Here is a 21,018-nt window from a genome sequence, read left to right on the forward strand (position 1 = left end):
ATCTTTATACCAGTTGATTGGGTAATTAGTCTTATATGGTGGGAGGAAATTATGGGCTACCACAACCCATACAGGATTGGAGTATCCCGCTGGATTCAGAATCGGAACTTCCGTCTCCACTCGCCAAGGTTGTTTGGAGCGGAGTTTGAACCCTGCACCTTCTGCCTCAGGTATGGAATGCTCCCGCTAAGCCAAAGACTTGCTCCTTTCTACATAAAGAAAGCTAGTCATTCAAACTGTGCAAAAGAAGCGATCATTTCAGAATTACAGAGAAAATGTCCTAGTTCCCAAATGTACTCTCTGCAATGGGAAAACAACAACTCTGTGGGGGCCATGATTGGCAGTAAAAAATTAACCTTCCTGAAGAAGCGATCGGTGCAGTTAGTTAACACACTATCTTTTCACTTTTGGGGGCCTAGATTTTAATCCGGCCTATAAATTAATGGGATAGAAAAGAAAACTCTCTCTGCTGGTAATAAAAGTACTAAGTGAAATGGGAAGCATGGAAACTCAGCTCCATGTGAAAAGATACTTCAGGTGCAAAATATTAAGAACTCTTATTCCCCAACACTAACATCCTGTGGTTTTATGAATACAAAGCTTACAAGACATATAGTGATACAGACACGACATATAGTGATATAGACACAAGACATATAGCCGCAAGCATAAGACATTTCTGAACTTAAAACAGCAACCCAACACGAGAGTAAGAAAGTAGTTCTACAGATGGCCGAAGGCCGAGGTCCAACAAAAAACCCTAAAAAACGGTTGGTGGGTGGAGAAAGCACAGGAGATTCAGCAGTTAGCCGACAACCACGATGTACGTGGATTCTTCAGCGCAGTCAACACCCACCTACGGCCCAAGCACTCAAGGCCCGACCCCACTGCTGGCCAAGAACGTGAGGTACTCATGAAGGACAGAGAGGCAGTCAGTGCCCGTTGGAAGGAGCATTTCGAAGAACCCCTTAACCGAGATTCTGTCTTCGACGCAAATATCCTCAACTCTATCCCGCAGCATGCTACCCGCCACCATCTCAGCACAACTCCAGCCTGGCACGATTAGAAAAGGCCATCAGTCAACTGAAGAATAACAAGGCAATAGGAGCAGCTGGAGAAGCACTTTTGACACGAATACATGACCTAATTTCTCTTATCTGGAAGGAGGAGAGCATGCCAAGGGACACCGTAATCGTAACTATCTTCAAAAGAGGTGGCAAGTCCGACTGCAGTGACTACAGAGGAACCTCCCTGCTGTCGGCCACAGGGAAAATCATTGCAAGAATCCTCCTCAATCGTCTGCTCCCTGTGGCTGAACAGCTCCTCCCAGAGTCGCATTTCGGATTCCGTCCACTGAGGGGTACAACGGACATGATCTGCACCGCGCGACAACTACAAGAGAAATGCAAGGAACAGCACCAACCCTTGTACATGGCCTTCTTTGACCTCACAAAGGCCTTTGACACTGTCAACCGTGAGGGATTATGGAGCGTCGTCCTCCGTTTCGGCTGCCCTCCTCCGACTGTTCCATGATGACATGCAAGCCGTGATCCTGACCAATGGATCCACCACAGACCCAATCCACGTCCGAACCGGGGTAAACAAGGCTGCATCATCACACCAATGCTCTTTTTGATCTTCCTTATTGCAATGCTACATCTCACCCTTACCAAATTCCCCACAGGAGTGGAGCTAAATTATAGAACAGATGGGAATCTATTCAACCTACGCCGCCTCCAGGCCAGATCCAAGGTCACTGAACTACAGTAAGCAGATGATGCTTGCATCTGCGCACACTCGGAGAGCGAACTCTAAGCCATTGTCAACACCTTCACCGAGGCATACGAGAGCATGGGCCTTACACTAAACATCCATAAGGCAAAGGTCCTCTACCAACCTGACCTCGTCACACAGCACTGCCCCCCGATTATCAAAATCCACGACGAAGCCTTGGACAATGTGAACCATTTTCCATACCTCGGGAGCCTACTGTCAGCAAGAGCAGACATTGACGACGAGTTCCAACACCGCCTTCAGTGTGCCAGCGCAGCTTTTGGTCGTCTGAGGAAGAGTGTTTGAAGACCAGGACCTCAAATCTGGCACCAAGCTCATGGTCTGCACGACAGCAGTGATACCCGCCCTCCTATATAGTTCAGAGACGTAGACTATATACAGCAGACACCTGAAAACGCTGGCGAAGTACCATCAGCGCTGCCTCCGCAAGATCCTGCAAATCCATTGGCAGGTCAGATGCACCAACGTTAGTGTACTCGCGCAGGCCAACATCCCCAGCATCGAAGCAGCTCCGTTTGGCGGGCCACATTGTCCGCCTGCCCGATACAAGTCTCCCAAAACAAGTGCTCTACGCGGAGCTTCAACACGGCAAGCGAGCCCCAGGTGGGCAGAGAAAATGCTTCAAGGACACCCTCAAAGCCTCCTTGACAAAGTGCCACATCCCCACCGACTCCTGGGAATCTTTGGCTCAAGACCGCCCAAAGTAGAGAACATCCGGGAGGGCGCTGAGCACCTCGAATCCCATCGCCGAGAACAAGTAGAAACCAAGCGTAGACAGCGGAAGGAGTGTGCGTCAACCCTGGCTCCCCACCCACCCTTTCCTTCAGCCACTGTCTGCCCCACCTGAGACAGAGATTGTAGGTTTCGCATTGGACTCCTCAGTCACCTGAGAACTCGCTTTTAGAGTGGAAGCAAGTCATCCTCGACGCCGAGGGACTGCCTATGACGATGAGTGAAATTAACTAAAAGTACAAAAATGGTGACAACTGGAGTACAGGTTCGGAGAAGCTTCAGAGCACTGTGTTAGGAGACTAAATCTGCACCAGAAGAAAACGCAGCCATTATTAACACAATGGTGCTCTATATTAATTAGCTACCATCTGCTGTCAACTGCAATAATTCCTCCAAGCCAACTGGAAAAAATCTACAGACGTGTATATATATAGCTCTTAAAGAAAAAAAGTCATTAAAATGTTAAAAGCTAGCAGCACATTGAATCATGAATTTTCAGTAGCGTTTTTGCCATCCTTTGAGGGGCTAGAGATCTACTCCCAGTGGACACTTCCATTCTAGTCACAGCAGCAGGTTTTTTTTACCTCTCAAGATAGATGTCAATACCAATGCTTCACTAGATTCCACTAATGAAGACAAATGACTAAACCAAGAGAAGTTGTACAGCATTTTATTCTAAAAGCAAGTGAAGTAAATGACCAAGCTGACTGTACATTTATGTGGATTGGCTTTGTTATCTACTTGTAACTTTCTACCCATTCCTAATGATGATAAATGGATACTTGATTGTACTATTATTTTTTAGTGTAGCAGGAGTAGGAACAGAGCAAATGAAAAAGGACATCAGAGAATACTCCAGCCAAGGTAGTGCAACTTAGTTCATCTGCCCAGACTTGATGGAGACGCAGTGCATGACAAGGCTCAGACTCAGGAGTCTATTTGCAATTTTAAGTCGCTTAATTCAAATGAGCTGATTAGTGCGAGAGCACTAGATTCCCACTTGTGCTGTTATTTATGTTACTGAATTCAAACTGTTGGTTAATTGAAATCTTTTTTGCACAACAAATTACTCTGAATTAGACTGTAGTTTACTACCCAACCCATCCATCGGCTTTACATGACAGATCTGAAGAATGAGAAGCAAAGCTGATCCTGGACTTCACACTCGTGCAATTTTGCACCTTTCTGTGGTACTTATAGCATCTATGAAGAAACTAGGGTTTCTGATGAGGGAAACTGGGGAGGGGAGGTGAAGAAAACTGAAGGGAGTAACCTGGAGGACAGGGTGGATTATAGGGAAAGAGAAACAATTAGAACCTGGAGGGCAGAATGTTTAAAAGAATATTTTGACCCTTTTAAAATTAAAATAAATAAGTATTGGAATATTTTTAACAACGCACACAGTACCTTTAATAAAGTGAAACTTCGTAAGGTGCTTCACAAAGGGGTGGTTTGGATACCATGCAGGTATAGGGAGCAGGTTAGAAGATGAACAAAGATGTACTTGAAGAAGTAAGTTTGGGGTGAGCTTTAAAAGGGAGAAATGTGGCATAATGGAAGGGCTTAGGAAGAGAATTTCAGAATATAGCACTCTGAACCAAGGCTCTGCCACCAATGTTCAAGCGGAGGTAGAGGGACACACAATATCTCAGTCTCAGAAAAGCAGAGGTTAAGTGCCTCATACAATCGGTCTGGAGGAGGTCACGGTGGAACAAGATCATGGAGGGATTTGTAAACAAGGATTTTTGAAGAAGTCTGCACATGACGCTTCCCGTCTTAAAGCAGTGGGGTCAAATTGAAGCATTTCGGAGGTGAAATTGCACCTTTTTATAGGTCCGTTAGCGCCTCTTGGAGTCACTAACGGGGCGGTAGAGACTTTTCGCCCGGGGGGGGGGGGGGGGGGGGGGGGGGGCGCGGCGCTACCAGCTCCCGGTAAATTGCCTGGGAGTTTGCAGAGGCACTGCCATAGCAGCTCCGCGGCCCGCGGTCAGTACCTTGGGCTGCCACGCAATTGCCGATGATGTCATCGCCGTACGCAGCGACCCCTCACCGCCCCGCATGTCATTGACGTCCGCTCACAGGGTGGGATTTAAAGGGGAGGGCGCCACTGCCCCACGCCGACACCTTAAGTGGTTTGCCGACTCTCGGTTCGGCTCCACTGACGACTTGTTAGCATGATCCGGGCCGCAACCGTGCAGCCTGGCACTCGTTTTGGGTGCTGGGCTGCAGGCCCGGTCCCACACTGCTCTGGTAGCCTAGTAGAGGCCATTAGAGATCCTGCAAAGTGCACAGCAGCCCTCCCGTTTAGGCGAAGGGGAGGGGCATTGTAGTTACGTCAGCGTTACGTGGATCATCCGTGTAGCGCTGCCGCCCTCGCCTCAGTAGCGCCCCTTGACCTGCCCCTAAAAGGAAGTGGAGCATGTGCGATTGCGCTCCACTTCCTTTGAGAGGCGGTAAGCCCAATTTAGCGGTGGGGGCGGGACTTCTACGTGGGTGTAGAAAGTCCCGGCTCCAGCTCGTTACCACCCCCAATCGGGGCGGAGGACAATTTCGCCCCCTTCCACTCCCATTTTCACTGCGCTAGTCTAGGTTCTAGTCAGTATCAATTTTGAGCCCCACGAAACTAATTCAAACACGTTACATTTAAAATTGCTTCTGACCACACAATATACCCTCAAATGAATATGCGTAGAAGTTAAGAAGTTCTGGATCAAACCTATTTAACACACAGAACTTCATGTTACTGTAAGCCTATGACAACGAAAGGAATAATTTTAGACATTTTATACAGAAAGAACGAACTTGTATTTGTATAGCACCTTTCACGACTTCAGGATGTCCCAAAACATATCAAACCCAACTAATTACTTTTGAAGTATACTTTCCTGTTGTACAGTAGACAAACACAGCAGTCAATTTTCACACAAGGTGCCACAAACAGCAATGAAATAACCAGATAATCTGTTTTTTTTTGGTAATGTTGATGTAGGATAAATGTTGCCCAGATCTATTACGCCCACCTGAGGTTTAAATTCTCATCCAAAAGGCAGTACCTCCAGCAGTGCAGCTCTCCCTCAGTACTGTGTTGCACTGTCAAGCCTAGATGAGGGGGTTACCTTATGATGACAGATTGAGTAGACTGGGTCTTTACTCGCTGGAGTTCAGAAGGATGAGGGTTGATCTTATAGAAACATTTAAAATAATGAAAGGGATAGACAAGATAGAGGCAGAGAGGTTGTTTCCACTGGTCGGGGAGACGAGAACTAGGGGGCACAGCCTCAAAATATGAGGGACCAATTTAAAACCGAGTTGAGAAGGAATTTCTTCTCCCAGAGGGTTGTGAATCTGTGGAATTCTCTGCCCAAGGAAGCAGTTGAGGCTAGCTCATTGAATGTATTCAAATCACAGATAGATATATTTTTAACCAATAAGGGAATTAAGGGTTACGGGGAGCGGGCGGGTAAGTGGAGCTGAGTCCACGGCCAGATCAGCCATGATCTTGTTGAATGGCGGAGCAGGCTCGAGGGGCTAGATGGCCTACTCCTGTTCCTAATTCTTATGTTCTTATGTTCTTATGATGTGCTCATGCCTCTGGAGTGGGGTTTGAACCATGAGCTTCTGGCACTCGGGCCGACACCAGCCTAAGGCTGACCGCTACATAGAAAACAAAATCACTAACTGAAGGAAGAGAGAAAAACAAAGTACCACAATTGCCTACAAGTGGATTCCTCACTCAGGCCAGAGTTAAAATTACAGTCGGGTCTCAATGATGTCATCAGGCCGCAACATGCTTCCTGGTTTACACTTGCTTCAATGCTATTCTTTTCTCTGTACTGTACTACATTCTCATCCCGTAAATCAAAACAAAATGGTGGTTAAAACCTCAGAATCCTGCACACCCAAATCAAACATCTCTTCTCTCCCACCAAAACATAAATAAAAAGGTACATTAAAAAAGGATTTTCAACATTTTATTTTCTGATAGTCATTTTTATTTCATCCTTTCAAATAGATGGAATTAAATAATTATCTGCTAAATTTGGCCCAATGTCGTTAAAATATTTTTTCAGAAATAATTTAAAAATGTTTTTAAAAGTACAATGTTAGAGGAGCAATATATTTATTCGAGGGTGTGATGAACTTCAGATAAAATTAACAGGTTTTCCAGTTGGCTAGTATTAAGGGATCAAGGGATATGGGGATAGTGCAGGAAAGTGGAGTTGAGGTCGAAGATCAGACATAATCTTATTGAATTGCGGAGCAGGCTCGAGGGGCTGTATGGTCTACTCCTGCTCCTATTTCTTATGTTCTTATTAGCAATTGTAATAGGTTTTTTAAAATCCATCTCTGTTTCGAATAACACAATGCAACAGCATTTTGCAAACTTTTACGTAACTAATTACATGTTAGTGTGGTGAATCCTTCACATATTTAAGACTACACTCTCAAATTGTGGAAAACATTGATGACTGAATAGTCGATTGCTTTCAATTTGCTGGAGTGCTAATTAGCAGTGATTTACTTTGATAAGGTTGCAATAGACTGCCCAAAAGCTCATAAACGTTCATATATGTGTGTGTCACACCAGCAATGAAATGTAGATATAAACTTTAATCATGAGCAAATCTATATATAAAGTTTCAGTCACAACAATCTGTACCTACTTCATTACTTAAAGCTGTTCCACCACTTCAACAGTAACCTTTAACTAAATTAAGTTGCTCTCTTCAGTATTGGGACTAAAATATAAAACAACTGATTCACTATGTGTATATTATACCGTAAACTTTATTTCATATACTGTAACAGGTTAGTGAATGCACGCTCCTCATACATTGCTGTTCCCAGCAATCCTAGATGACACAACAGTACTGAATGAGTCTTATTAGTTTCCACATAGATCACTGTTACATGAGCCACTCTTTGTTCTGAAAAGACCAACAAATGTCCTTGTAGTAAAAATGTGTGTGTCCTGTATGAGAAACATTTTGAAATGAGCTTTCATAGCACTGCTCATGAATTAATATTGTGCTTTGAGCGTAGCTTCCTGCATTTGACAGCTGCCAGCATTCCTGGAGTCACTCCAGCTTGGTAACTGAAAGATTCAGGCTAAGTGAGAGTCTAACACAGCTGCAAGGTACTCTGGTTCACCGCGCATCCCCCCAACCCCACCACTCTATGACCGACCAGATGGAGCTCCCCCTGCCCAGGGCCTCAAAGAGAAATATAATAGCAGCGCCATTCATACTAAATTGCACTATTAGGGCAGTCTGGCTGACCCGAGATTTACTGAGCACAGACTGTTTCCTTTAAAATCCAATTACTTCTGTTACTGTTTTAATCAATATAGGGAATGATTTTCACCAATGTGCACTAAGTTTGTCGTTACCATTCTATATGGTACCGTGTTTACAGGACCCATCTATAGTGAGCAAAATTATCTCTTGGTCCCTCAATTTAAAATTCTCATCCTCATGCTTAAATGTCTTCAAAGCCTTCCTTATCTCTGTAACTTGCATGAGCCCTACAACATGCCCCCGAACTCTCCGTTCATTTAACAAACCTTTTGCGCATGCCCCTCTCCCTTCAGCTAAAATACCTAGGCTCTGGAACACTCTAATTCTCTCCATAAACTGCTCTACCTCTCCCTCTCCTCCTTTAAAGCCCTTATTAAAACACATCTATCCCTCTGAATATCCCCTTCTTTGTCTTGGCATCCATTTTTTTCTGATTATGTCTCTGAAGCACCATGGGACGTTTTTCAACATTAAAGGGGCAATATAAATGCAAGGTGTTGCTTTGAAAATATACGATTATACCCACAGAAGTGCGCTCAGCTTGAAATTTAGATACTGTACTGGTTCTGGGGGAGGTGGGACCAGTACAACCGGATGGTCTGCACCTGGGCAATGTCCTCGAGGGAGTATTTGCTAGTGCTGTTGGGGAGGAGTTAAACTAATATGACAGGGGGATGGGAACCAATGCAGGGAGACAGAGGGAAACAAAAAGGAGGCAAAAGCAAAAGATAGAAAGGAGATGAGGAAAAGTGGAGGGCAGAGAAACCCAAGGCAAAGAACAAAAAGGGCCATTGTACAGCAAAATTCTAAAAGGACAAAGGGTGTTAAAAAAACAAGCCTGAAGGCTTTGTGTCTTAATGCAAGGTGGAGGAGGATTCCTGGAGTGCATAAGGGATGGTTTTTTAGACCAATATGTCGAGGAACCAACTAGGGGGAGGCCACCTTAGACTGGGTATTGTGTAATGAGAGAGAATTAATTAGCAATCTCGTTGTGCGAGGCCCTTTGGGGAAGAGTGACCATAATATGGTGGAATTCTGCATTAGGATGGAGAATGAAACAGTTAATTCAGAGACCATGGTCCAAAACTTAAAGAAGGCTAACTTTGAAGGTATGAGGCGTGAATTGGCTAAGATAGATTGGCGAATGATACTTAAGGGGTTGACTGTGGATGGGCAATGGCAGACATTTAGAGACCGCATGGATGAACTACAACAATTGTACATTCCTGTCTGGCGTAAAAATAAAAAAGGGAAGGTGGCTCAACCGTGGCTATCAAGGGAAATCAGGGATAGTATTAAAGCCAAGGAAGTGGCATACAAATTGGCCAGAAATAGCAGCGAACCCGGGGACTGGGAGAAATTTAGAACTCAGCAGAGGAGGACAAAGGGTTTGATTAGGGCAGGGAAAATGGAGTACGAGAAGAAGCTTGCAGGGAACATTAAGACGGATTCCAAAAGTTTCTATAGATATGTAAAGAGAAAAAGATTAGTAAAGACAAACGTAGGTCCCCTGCAGTCAGAATCAGGGGAAGTCATAACGGGGAACAAAGAAATGGCGGACCAATTGAACAAGTACTTTGGTTCGGTATTCACCAAGGAGGACACAAACAACCTTCCGGATATAAGAAGGGTCGGAGGGTCTAGTAAGGAGGAGGAACTGAGGGAAATCCTTATTAGTCAGGAAATTGTGTTGGGGAAATTGATGGGATTGAAGGCTGATAAATCCCCAGGGCCTGATGGACTGCATCCCAGAGTACTTAAGGAGGTGGCCATGGAAAAAGTGGATGCATTGACAGTCATTTTCCAACATTCCATTGACTCTGGATCAGTTCCTATGGAGTGGAGGGTAGCCAATGTAACCCCACTTTTTAAAAAAGGCGGGAGAGAGATAACAGGGAATTATAGACCGGTCAGCCTGACATCGGTAGTGGGTAAAATAATGGAATCAATTATTAAGGATGTCATAGCAGTACATTTGGAAAGAGGTGACATGATAGGTCCAAGTCAGCATGGATTTGTGAAAGGGAAATCATGCTTGACAAATCTTCTGGAATTTTTTGAGGATGTTTCCAGTAGAGTGGACAAGGGAGAACCAGTTGATGTGGTATATTTGGACTTTCAGAAGGCTTTTGACAAGGTCCCACACAAGAGAGTAATGTGCAAAGTTAAAGCACATGGGATTGGGGGTAGTGTGCTGACATGGATTGAGAACTGGTTGTCAGACAGGAAACAAAGAGTAGGAGTAAATGGGGACTTTTCAGAATGGCAGGCAGTGACTAGTGAGGTACCGCAAGGTTCTGTGCTGGGGCCCCAGCTGGTTACACTGTATATTAATGATTTAGACGAGGGGATTAAATGTAGTATCTCCAAATTTGCGGATGACATTAAGTTGGGTGGCAGTGTGAGCTGCGAGGAGGATGCTATGAGGCTGCAGAGCGACTTGGAAAGGTTCGGTGAGTGGGCAAATGCATGGCAGATGAAGTATAATGTGGATAAATGTGAGGTTATCCACTTTGGTGGTAAAAACAGAGAGACAGACTATTATCTGAATGGTGACAGATTAGGAAAAGGGGAGGTGCAAAGAGACCTGGGTGTCATGGTACATCAGTCATTGAAGGTTGGCATGCAGGTACAGCAGGCAGTTAAGAAAGCAAATGGCATGTTGGCCTTCATAGCGAGGGGATTTGAGTACAGGGGCAGGGAGGTGTTGCTACAGTTTACAGGGCCTTGGTGAGGCCACACCTGGAGTATTGTGTACAGTTTTGGTCTCCTAACCTGAGGAAAGACATTCTTGCTATTGAGGGAGTGCAGCGAAGGTTCACCAGACTGATTCCCGGGATGGCGAGACTGACCTATCAAGAAAGACTGGATCAACTGGGCTTGTATTTACTGGAGTTCAGAAGAATGAGAGGGGACCTCATAGAAACCTTTAAAATTCTGACGGGGTTAGACAGGTTAGATGCAGGAAGAATGTTCCAAATGTTGGGCAAGTCCAGAACCAGGGGTCACAGTCTAAGGATAAGGGGTAAGCCATTTAGGACCGAGATGAGGAGGAACTTCTTCACCCAGAGAGTGGTGAACCTGTGAAATTCTCTACCACAGAAAGTTGTTGAGGGCAATTCACTAAATATATTCAAAAAGGAGTTAGATGAAGTCCTTACTACTAGGGGGATCAAGGGGTATGGCGAGAAAGCAGGAATGGGGTACTGAAGTTGCATGTTCAGCCATGAAATCACTGAATGGCGGTGCAGGCTCGAAGGGCCGAATGGCCTACTCCTGCACCTATTTTCTATGTTGCGATGTTTCTATGTACAGTACAAAATAAACTGTTCTCATTATTTGTTTGCTTTGTAACAGCATTGCTTGTTCACTAACAATTGTTATTTTAAAATCACATCGGACGAATTTATAAAGGAAGTAAAACACATGCATCCTGGAGTTCTTAAAAAATTATTATTTTTATCTCTTTTGTGTTGGAAGCTCCCCTAATGGCCAAGTGGATAAAATACACGAGCAAAATAACATTGGCCCATACAACAACAACTTGTATTTATATAGCGCCTTTAACGTAGTGAAACGTCCCAAGGCGCTTCACAGGAGTATTATGAGACAAAAATTTTGACACCAACCCACATAAGGAAAAATTAGGACAGGTAACCAAAAACTTGGTGAAAGAGGTAGGTTTTAAGGAGCGTCTTGAAGGAGGAAAGAGAGGTAGAGCGGCGGAGAGGTTTAGGCAGGGAGATCCAGAGCTTGGGGCCTAGGCAACAGAAGGCACGGCCACCAACGGTTGAGCGATTATAATCAGGGATGCTTAAGAAGGCAGAATTTGAGGAGCGCAGACATCTCAGGGGTTTGTGGGGCTGGAGGAGATTAGAGAGATAGGGAGGGGTGAGGCCATGGAGGGATCTGAAAATAAGGATGAGAATTTTGAAATTGAGGCGTTGCTTAACCAGGAGCCAATGTAGTTCAGCGAGCACAGGGATGATGGGTGAGCAGGACTTGGTGCGAGTTAGGACATGGGCAGCCAAGTTTTGGATCATCTCTAGTTTATGCTGGGTAGAATGCAGACCAGAAAGACCCAGGTTCATGTCTGCAGTGAGTTTGCTGATCTTGGTCAGGGTAGTAGCTGGAAAGCTACTATATAGACTCAGCACTAGGCAAAGAGAAAATTAAGCAGGGTTGGAAAGTGTTTATGTAGGTACATAAAGTAAAAAGACGATACTGTTCAGCTGTGATGTCCTCCACAGTCAAATAGCTCACCGTCCAGGCTTACTCGTGAACAATGACCTCCCGAGCAGGTTATTTGAATGGCTGCTGGTGCCTATGGAATGGTACCCCAGCAAGATTAGACTAATTAGCAGTTAGGGCACTACAATTGGACTCAGTGCCCTCAATGTGATAAAAAAATGTCATCTGGGGTTCTCACTCCTGATTACTGACACATGGTGGGAAGTTCGGGAACATAGTCAAGCTCAGCTGTGATGACTCTAAAGTTAAATAGCATGCTGCTATTCACCATCTAGGTTCAAACATGAAAATGGAGTACTCAGTTGAGGTCCATGGGGACTGCCTGTGCCTCTAAAACAAAACCTCAGTAAAAGTCAATGCTCCCAGAAGAGGCGAAAAATAAATAGTTGGTTGAAACAGGATTGATGGTTATGAGAATAATTACAGGCACAGATGATTGAATACTCTATGGAGTACTGTGGTTCCAGTGCTTCAGGGAACATTGAAATATCATCTGTGGAAATGTAACAGCTCATGGTTGAATAATGTAGATTATGTCAGATATATATCCTGGAGATTTTGCTAATTTAAATTTTAGGGATCGGGTAGAAGTTTTATAGGCATATATTCGATGTTTTAAATTCTGGTTATTCTTCTTCGGGACCCTCAATAAGTTGGGTATAGTCTGTAATTGTGAATGGTGCTCAGCTGGAAGAAACGATGAGTCTAAGGTAATTCCTGTCTGACTTATGTAACAGAATCTCAGTCAACTTGCCTTATTCTTATACGATAGAAGCAGCACCGAAATAGAAGCCTATCCTTTGCAAAATGCCTGGCTGCCATATCTATCCTCAACACAAATATAAACTTCAAAAACAACGGCACATTTCCACAGCACTCTTCACATTCAGAAGGACACATCACAGCTTTACACTGAGGAGGAAAAACACTGGAAGTTGACCAGGAGAGAAAAGGGATACAGTAGGGAGGGGGCAAGGGGATCGGCAATCAAAAGGAGTTTTGATGAGGTTTTTGAAAGGAGGGACAGAAATGGCAAGACAGAGGGATCTAGGAGGAAAGTATCATTTGCCCCAAGTTTCCACATGATTTGATCCTGATTTTTAGGAGCAACTGGTGGAGAACGGAGTATCTTAGAAATCGCAATTCTCCACATTTAAGTTTTCTGCAGTTCTAGTCAGTTAGAACAGTTTCACTTTTGAACAGAATTTTTTTTTCCAAAAGGGGGCGTGTCCGGCCACTGACGCCTGATTTGAAAGTTTCCACAGTGAAAACGTATCCAAACGAACTTAGAATGGAGCAAGTGAAGATTTTTGTAGGCCTGAAAAAACCTTGTCTACACATTAAAAAATCAGGCGCAGGTTACAAATTAGGCGTCTGGAACGAGGTGGTGGGGGGGGGGGGGGGGGGGGGAGGGAAGTAATTATATTCTACAATAAATCCTTAGTTATACTTATACAAATATTATACAAATAATTCCAACCTGAATAAAAATTTATAAGCAAAGATAAGATTAAATAAACCATATACCTACCTGTGTGAAAGTGCTTCAGGCAGGGAGAAGGCTGCAGGAAGCCTCACAAGTTGAGGCAGCCGTTCCCGACGGCAGGGGGGGGCGGGGGAAAGGGAGTAAGGGCCCGACCGACCGCAGCGGGGGGCAGGCAGGGAGGAGGCTGCAGGAAGCCTCAGAAGTTGAGGCAGCCGTTCCCGATGGCAGGGGGAGGGGGGGGGGGGGGGAGGCCCCCCCTGCCGTCGGTCGGGCCCGTCGGGAAACGGCTGCCTCAACTTCTGAGGCTTCCTGCAGCCTCCTCCCTGCTGCAAGAAGCCTCAGTGCTGATCATGGAAGGGCAATGTGCTTTTATTAAAAAAATTTTAAAATTGAACAGCTACAAAGAACTACAAAAATGGCAGAGTGCCAATGTTTCCTTCACACTGCGCGTGCGCGAACGCTCCAACGCGCAGGGTCGCCGGCACGAAAAAAACCTCATTTAAATGGTACCCGCCCCCTCCTACTTACAAAATCGGCACGAGTGGTAGGCTCCGCCCCCTGGGCGCCGTGCCAAGCTGACATCGAGCTGCAAAGCGCTCGAGAATAGCGCGTTTTTTTTCAGGAGCAGTTTTCGGCGCAAAAAACGGGCGCCCAGCTCGGAGGGGCGCCTGTTTTGCCACGAGTGAAAACTTGGGGCCATAGGGTGGAGGAGTGCTGGCTAAAAGAGCAGCAGTCGAGCAGAAGGAGCAGGAACTAAGAAGTAACAGGGATCAGAGGACTGGAATGCACATGTGGGGTTATGCATTTTCTTTCTTGAATGTGTTGTGTATCTGTAAAGCATGCACTCCCATGTTCCACCACCAGGGAGCTCATCCCCTGAAGTCCCAAGGGATCCCAGCATCCCTTGGGAGCACTGTATATAAGCCGGCCCCTAATGCCTGTTCCTCACTCTGGAGTGTCTTATTAAAGACTGAGGTCACTGTTACTTTAACCTCCCTGTGTACAGCCTCATCTGTGTTAGGAACACAATAACTGGCGACGAGAATCCGAATCCAACGCAAAGATGCAGCAAACTGTGGGCATCCTGAAGAAGTTCTCGGAGGGTGAGGACTGGGAAGCCTATGTCGAACGGTTAGACCAGTACTTTGTAGCCAACGAGCTGGACGGAGAAGGAAGCGCTGCAAAAAGGAGAGCGGTCCTCCTCACAGTCTGCAGGGCACCAACCTACAGCCTCATGAAGAATCTTCTGGCTCCGGTGAAACTCAGAGATAAGTCTTATGAGGAGCTGTGTACACTTGTTCGGGAGCATCTTAACCCGAGGGAGAGCGTGCTGATGGTGAGGTATCGGTTCTACACGTGCCAGCGATCTGAAGGTCAGTAAGTGGCGAGCTACGTCGCCGGCTAAAGCGACTTGCAGGACAATGGGAGTTTGATGGCTACCTGGAGCAAATACGCAGAGACTTTTTTGTACTGGGCATTGGCCACGGGACCATCCTACGAAAACGTTTGACTGTAGAGACACCGACCCTCAGTAAGGCCATTGCGATAGCATAGGCGTTTATGTCCACCAGTGATAACACCAAACAAATCTCTCAGCACACAAGTGTGAGCAATGTTCATAAATTAACTGGAACTGTTTTTGCGAGCAGAAATGTACAGGGCAGAACCCACGAGTCTGCAACTGCCAGCAGGCCTCAGGTGACCCAGAGTCCGCAACAAAGGATGAATGCAAGGCAATTCACACCTTGTTGGTGTTGTGGAGGCTTCCATTCAGCCTATTTATGCCGCTTCAAAGGGTATGTTTGCAAGAGCTGTGGATCAATAGGGCACCTCCAATGAGCTGCAAGCTCTGCAAAACCTGCTAACCACCACATGGCAGAGGAAGATCGGTCCATGGTGGATCAAAGCAATTTCAAGCCTGAGAGAGAGGAGGCAGATGAAGTACACGGGGTGCACATATTTGAGACAAAATGGCCATCTATAATGCTAAACGTAAAATTGAATGGCTTACCTGTAGCTATGGAACTGGACACTGGCGCGAGCCAATCCATCATGAGTAAAAAGATGTTTGAGAGACTGTGGTACAACAAGGTATTCAGACCAGCCCTGAACCCCATCCATACAAAACTGAGAACGTACATCAAAGAGCTTATCACTGTCCTGGGTAGCGCCATGGTCAAGATGACCTATGAGGTATCGGTGCACGAACTGCCACTCTGGATTGTCCTGGGCGATGGCCCCACACTGCTTGGAAGGAGCTGGCTGGGCAAAATCCACTGGAACTGGGATGACATCCGAACGCCATCACATGTCGTTAAGGCCTCATGTACCCAGGTTCTTAACAAATTTCCTTCCCTCTTTGAACCAGGCGTTGGAAACTTTTCCAGGGCAAAGGTGTGGATCCACTTGGTCCCAGAGACACGACCCATTCACCACAAGGCGCGAGCGGTACCTCACATGATTAGGGAAGAGAGTGGAAATCGAGCTGGACAGGCTGCAACTCGAGGGCATCATCTCCCCAGTGGAATTCAGTGAGTGGTACAGCCCGATTGATCCAGTACTCAAAAGTGATGGCACGGTCAGGATTTGTGGCAATTATAAAAAGTAACTATTAATCATTTCTCGCTACAAGACCAATACCTGCTACCTAAGGCAGACGACCTATTTGCGACGCTGGCAGGAGGCAAGACATTCACCAAGCTCGACCTGACTTCGGCCTACATGACGCAGGAGTTGGAGGAGTCTTCGAAGGGCCTCACTTGCATCAACACGCACAAGGGACTGTTCATCTACAACAGATGCCCGTTTGGAATTCGGTCGGCTGCAGCGATCTTCCAGAGAAACATGGAGAGCCTACTCAAGTCGGTACCACACACGGTGGTCTTTCAGGACGACATATTGGTCATGGGTCGGGACACTGCCGAGCACCTACAAAACCTGGAGGAGGTCCTCCAGCGACTGGATCGCGTAGGGCTGCAGCTGAAGAGGTCGAAATGCATCTTCATGACAACAGAAGAGGAGTTTTTGGGGAGAAAGATCGCGGCAGATGGCATTCGGCCCACAGATCTAAGACAGAGGCTATCAGGTGCGCGCCCAGGCCACAGAACATCACGGAGCTGCGGTTGTTCCTGGGAGTCCTCAACTATTTTGGTAACTTCCTACCGGGGTTAAGCACCCTTTTAGAGCCCCTTCATGTGTTATTGCGCAAAGATGATAACTGGGTATGGGGAAAAACCAAGTAATCGCTTTTGAGAAAGCCAGAAACATTTTATGCTCCTACAAGCTGCTTGTATTGTATAACCCATGTAAAAGACTTGTGCTAGCATGTGACACGTCGTCGTACGGAGTCGGGTGTATATTACAACAAGCTAATGTTGCAGGGAAGTTGCTTCCAGGAGCTTGTCTAAGGCCGAGAGGGGCTACAGCACGATTGAGAAAGAAGCATTAGCATGTGTGTTCATGGTTAAAAAAAATGCATCAGTACCTGTTTGGCCTCAAATTTGAGCTGGAAACCGATCACAAGCCCCTCACATCCCTGTTTGCTGAAAACAAGGGGATAAATACTAACGCCTCAGCCCACATACAAAGGTGGGTACTCGCGCTATCAGCGTATAACTATACCATCCATCACAGGCCAGGCACCGAAAATTTGCGGATGCTCTCAGTCGGCTACCATTGCCCACCACGGGGGTGGAAATGGCGCAGCCTGCAAACATGTTGATGGTGGCGCAGCCCGCAGACTTGTTGATGGTCATGTAAGCGTTTGAAAATGATAAAATCACCTGTCACGGCCCACTGGATTAGGACTTGGACCAGCCAAGATCCTCTGCTGTCCCTAGTAAAAAAACCATGTACTGCATGGGAGCTGGGCCAGCATCCCCGTTGAAATGCAAGAGCCAATCAAGCCGTTCCAGTGGCATAAGGACGAGCTGTCCATTCAGGCAGACTGCCTGTTGTGGGGTAACCGTGTAGTGCTACCAAAAAAGGGTAGGGAGACGTTCATCTCAGATCTCCACAGCACACACCCGGGTATAGTAATGATGAAAGCGATAGCCAGATCCCATGTGTGGTATCAACTCTGACTTAGAGTCCTGTGTACTTAGAGTCCTCAGTTGAGCAATGCGCCCAGAGATGCACCACTAAGTTTGTTGTCCTGGCCCTCCAGATCATGGTCGAGGATCCATGTCGACTATGCGGGCTCGTTTCTCAGTAAAATGTTCCTGGAGGCGGTGGATGCTTTTTACCAAAATGGATTGAATGTGAAAAAATGTCGGGAAGCACCGCTACCGCCGCCATTGAAAGCCTGAGGGCCATGTTTGCCACCCATGGCCTGCCTGACTTACTGGTCAGTGACAACGGGCCATGTTTCACCAGTGCCGAATTTAGAGTTCATGAACCGCAATGGGATCAAACATGTCACCTCGGCACCGTTTAAACCAGCCTCCAATGGGCAGGCAGAGCGAGCAGTACAAACCATCAAACAGAGCCTTAAACGAGTCACAGAAGGCTCACTCCAAACCCACCTGTCCCGAGTACTGCTCAGCTACCGCACGAAACCCCACTCGCTCACAGGGGTGACCCCAGCTGAGCTACTCATGAAAAGGACACTTAAAACCAGACTCGCGCTGGTTCACCCCAACCTGCATGATCAGGTAGAGAGCAGGCGGCAGCAACAAAATGTAAACAATGGTCATGCCACTGTGTCACAGGAAATTGATCTGAATGACCCTGTGTTTGTGCTAAACTATGGACATGGTCCCAAGTGGATCGCGGGCACGGTGATAGCTAAAGAAGGGAATAAGGTGTTTGTAGTCAAACTAGACAATGGGCAAATTTGCAGAAAGCACCTGGACCAAACGAGGCTGCGGTTCACAGACTGCCCTGAACAACCCACAGCAGACACCATCTTTTTCGAGCCCACAACACACACCCAAAGGATCAACGACACCACGCCGGACCAGGAAATCGAACCCATCATGCCCAACAGCCCAGCAAGGCCAGGCTCACCTAGCAGCCCTGCAGGGCCAACAACATGCCAGCCCAGCAAGGGCACAGCCAACACACCAGAACAAACATTTGTACCGAGGCAATCCACCAGGGAAAGAAAGGCTCCCGACCGCCTCACCTTGTAAATAGTTTTCACTTTGACTTTGGGCGGGGGGGGGCGGGGGAGAGAGAGAGAGGAGAGATGTGTATCTGTAAAGCATGCACTCCCATGTTCCGCCACCAGGAGGCTCATCCCCTGAAGTCCCAAGGGATCCCAAGGCCCCTAAGGCCCGTTCCTCACTCTGGAGTGTTTTATTAAAGACTGAGGTCACTTTAACCTCCCTGTGTGTAGCCTCATCTGTGTTAGGAACACAATAGAAAGGATTCAGTATTCCAGTATAAATTAAACTGCATCACGTTGTGTAACTGAAGATAAATTCTGTAGTAAACTGTACTCCTTCCCAATTGGCCTTTTTGCCTTGCACCCAATAAAACTAGCATTGCCATACAGTAAAAGAAATAAATGTAGACATGGTGCAGCCTTCTTTCTATATTCTGAATTGCATTTGCAGTTATTCTGCAGCATAGTTTTTTTATACTGATCATAGATGAGTGATGGAAACATTGGAGTGGTCAAACCTGGAGGTGACAAAGGTGTAGATAAGGGTTTCAGCGGCAATATGGATGCGGTCGGTTTGGAAGCAGGTGATGTTGCAGAAGTGGAAATAGGTGGTGTTGTGATGGCTAGAATGCAGGGTTTTAAGCTCCGTTCAGTTAAACAGGACACTGAGGCTGCACACTGCTGAGTTCAGCCTCAGCAAGGAGCAACAGAAAGCATGATATACTCCTATTTTTTAATTCAAAAAGGAAATGCAAAAGCGGAAAAGAGGAAGGCTGCTATTGTGCATCTCCTAGTTGCCCAAGAGATGGTCATTTTATATTGAAGGTTTATGGCCCTTGTGTGACCTTTTGGGGGAGGGAAAGCAAGAGGAAAACTGGACAGATTTTATACTGCAAAGCAAAAAAGGAATTAATAGAACTCACTGAAAGCTGCTGACAATGCCCATCTGTCCATTTCACTAATCATTTCTCACTGGTGATAAAGTTCATAGGTCATGCACGCCTCTCGCATCACATTCAGAAACTAGAGAGTGGAACATTTGTGATGTCATCGGAACTAGCTGCTAATCATTTTTAGTAAAATGGCTCATTAAGTCCAAATGTTTATCTATGTCCTATACTATAGCTTATCAAGAGGTGTGGAACTACTGCTACTATTGATTAACAGAAAAAACAAAATTTAATTCTAAATTCATTGGTACTCAAAATGTCAAATCAAAATTTTAGTCTGCACTCTTCATTTTTAAAACAAATGTGACCTTTACTGCAAGTACATTGACAACATAATGGACCATCACATGGTCACATATAGCTGATGCATCACACACAGTTGATAGCTGATGATCAGTAATATGGATAAAATTGAACCTGGCATTAGAGCATAATAGAAAGTGAGAGCAGTGTGTAAACATTTGAATCCTGAGGTTTAATTCCATCCTTTAATTCACGTGCCATTCAGCCTGGAAAGTAACTGACATTTAGAAAACCTGCAGTCCACACTAAAGTGTCAGCTGTGGCTCAGTGGGTAGCACTCTCGTCTGAGTCAGAAGGTTGTGGGTTCAAGTCCCACTCCAGAGACTTGAGCACAAAAATCCAGGCTGCACTGTTAGACGTGCCGTCTTTCGGATGAGATGTTAAGCGGAGGTCCCATCTGCTCTCTCGGGTGGACGTAAAAGATCCCATGGCACTATTTTGAAGAAGAGCAGCGGAGTTCTCTGGTGTCCTGGCCAATATTTATCCGTCAATCAACATCACCAAAAAACAGATTATCTGGTTATCACATTGCTGTTTGTGGGAGCTTGCTGTGTGCCCCACATTACAAGAGTGACTACACTTCAAGAAGTACTTCATTTAGGATGTCTGGTGGTCGTGAAAGGCGCTACATAAATGCAAGTCTTTCTTTTTATCTTTTCTAATGCAAAAGCCACACTCAATCTTAAGAGGATATCAAAAAAGGCATGAAGGTTCAACTTATACATCTGACATGATGTTATTTAAACAACGGAATAATCATTTTTAAAGAATTGTTGCATTATTATTGTGGTTGTAAAATGGAGCCAGTGTCATTTAGGATCATACGTATTAATTGGATGTTTGTGCTGTTCGAACTGATGAATAACAGCAATGGTTCACAAATATAATAAGTATGTCCCCTGAAAAGAAATTGAAACAAGCCAAACTGGTGGCATGAAGCAGTGTAGCAGAGTAGTAACCCCAGATGGTTGCGTTCCCAAAGGGAGATTGGGAATTTCTACAGAATGAGTCAAGGAAGGTTATACTTGACATCTTCTCGAAGTTGTTTACAGAACAGCAGCTAGTTGAGAATTGTCAACTCATCACCTTCTCAGTCAG

General features: G+C 45.8%; 1 protein-coding gene across 6 annotated transcripts in view; it reads right to left on the reverse strand.

The window, feature by feature from the left end:
• dixdc1b (DIX domain containing 1b) overlaps nt 1–21,018 on the reverse strand; it is a 192,008-nt gene that overhangs the window by 116,263 nt on the left and 54,727 nt on the right. The window lies entirely within an intron of this gene.

This window comes from Pristiophorus japonicus, chromosome 11, assembly GCF_044704955.1.
Source record: "Pristiophorus japonicus isolate sPriJap1 chromosome 11, sPriJap1.hap1, whole genome shotgun sequence".
NCBI classification, from domain to species: domain Eukaryota; kingdom Metazoa; phylum Chordata; class Chondrichthyes; family Pristiophoridae; genus Pristiophorus; species Pristiophorus japonicus.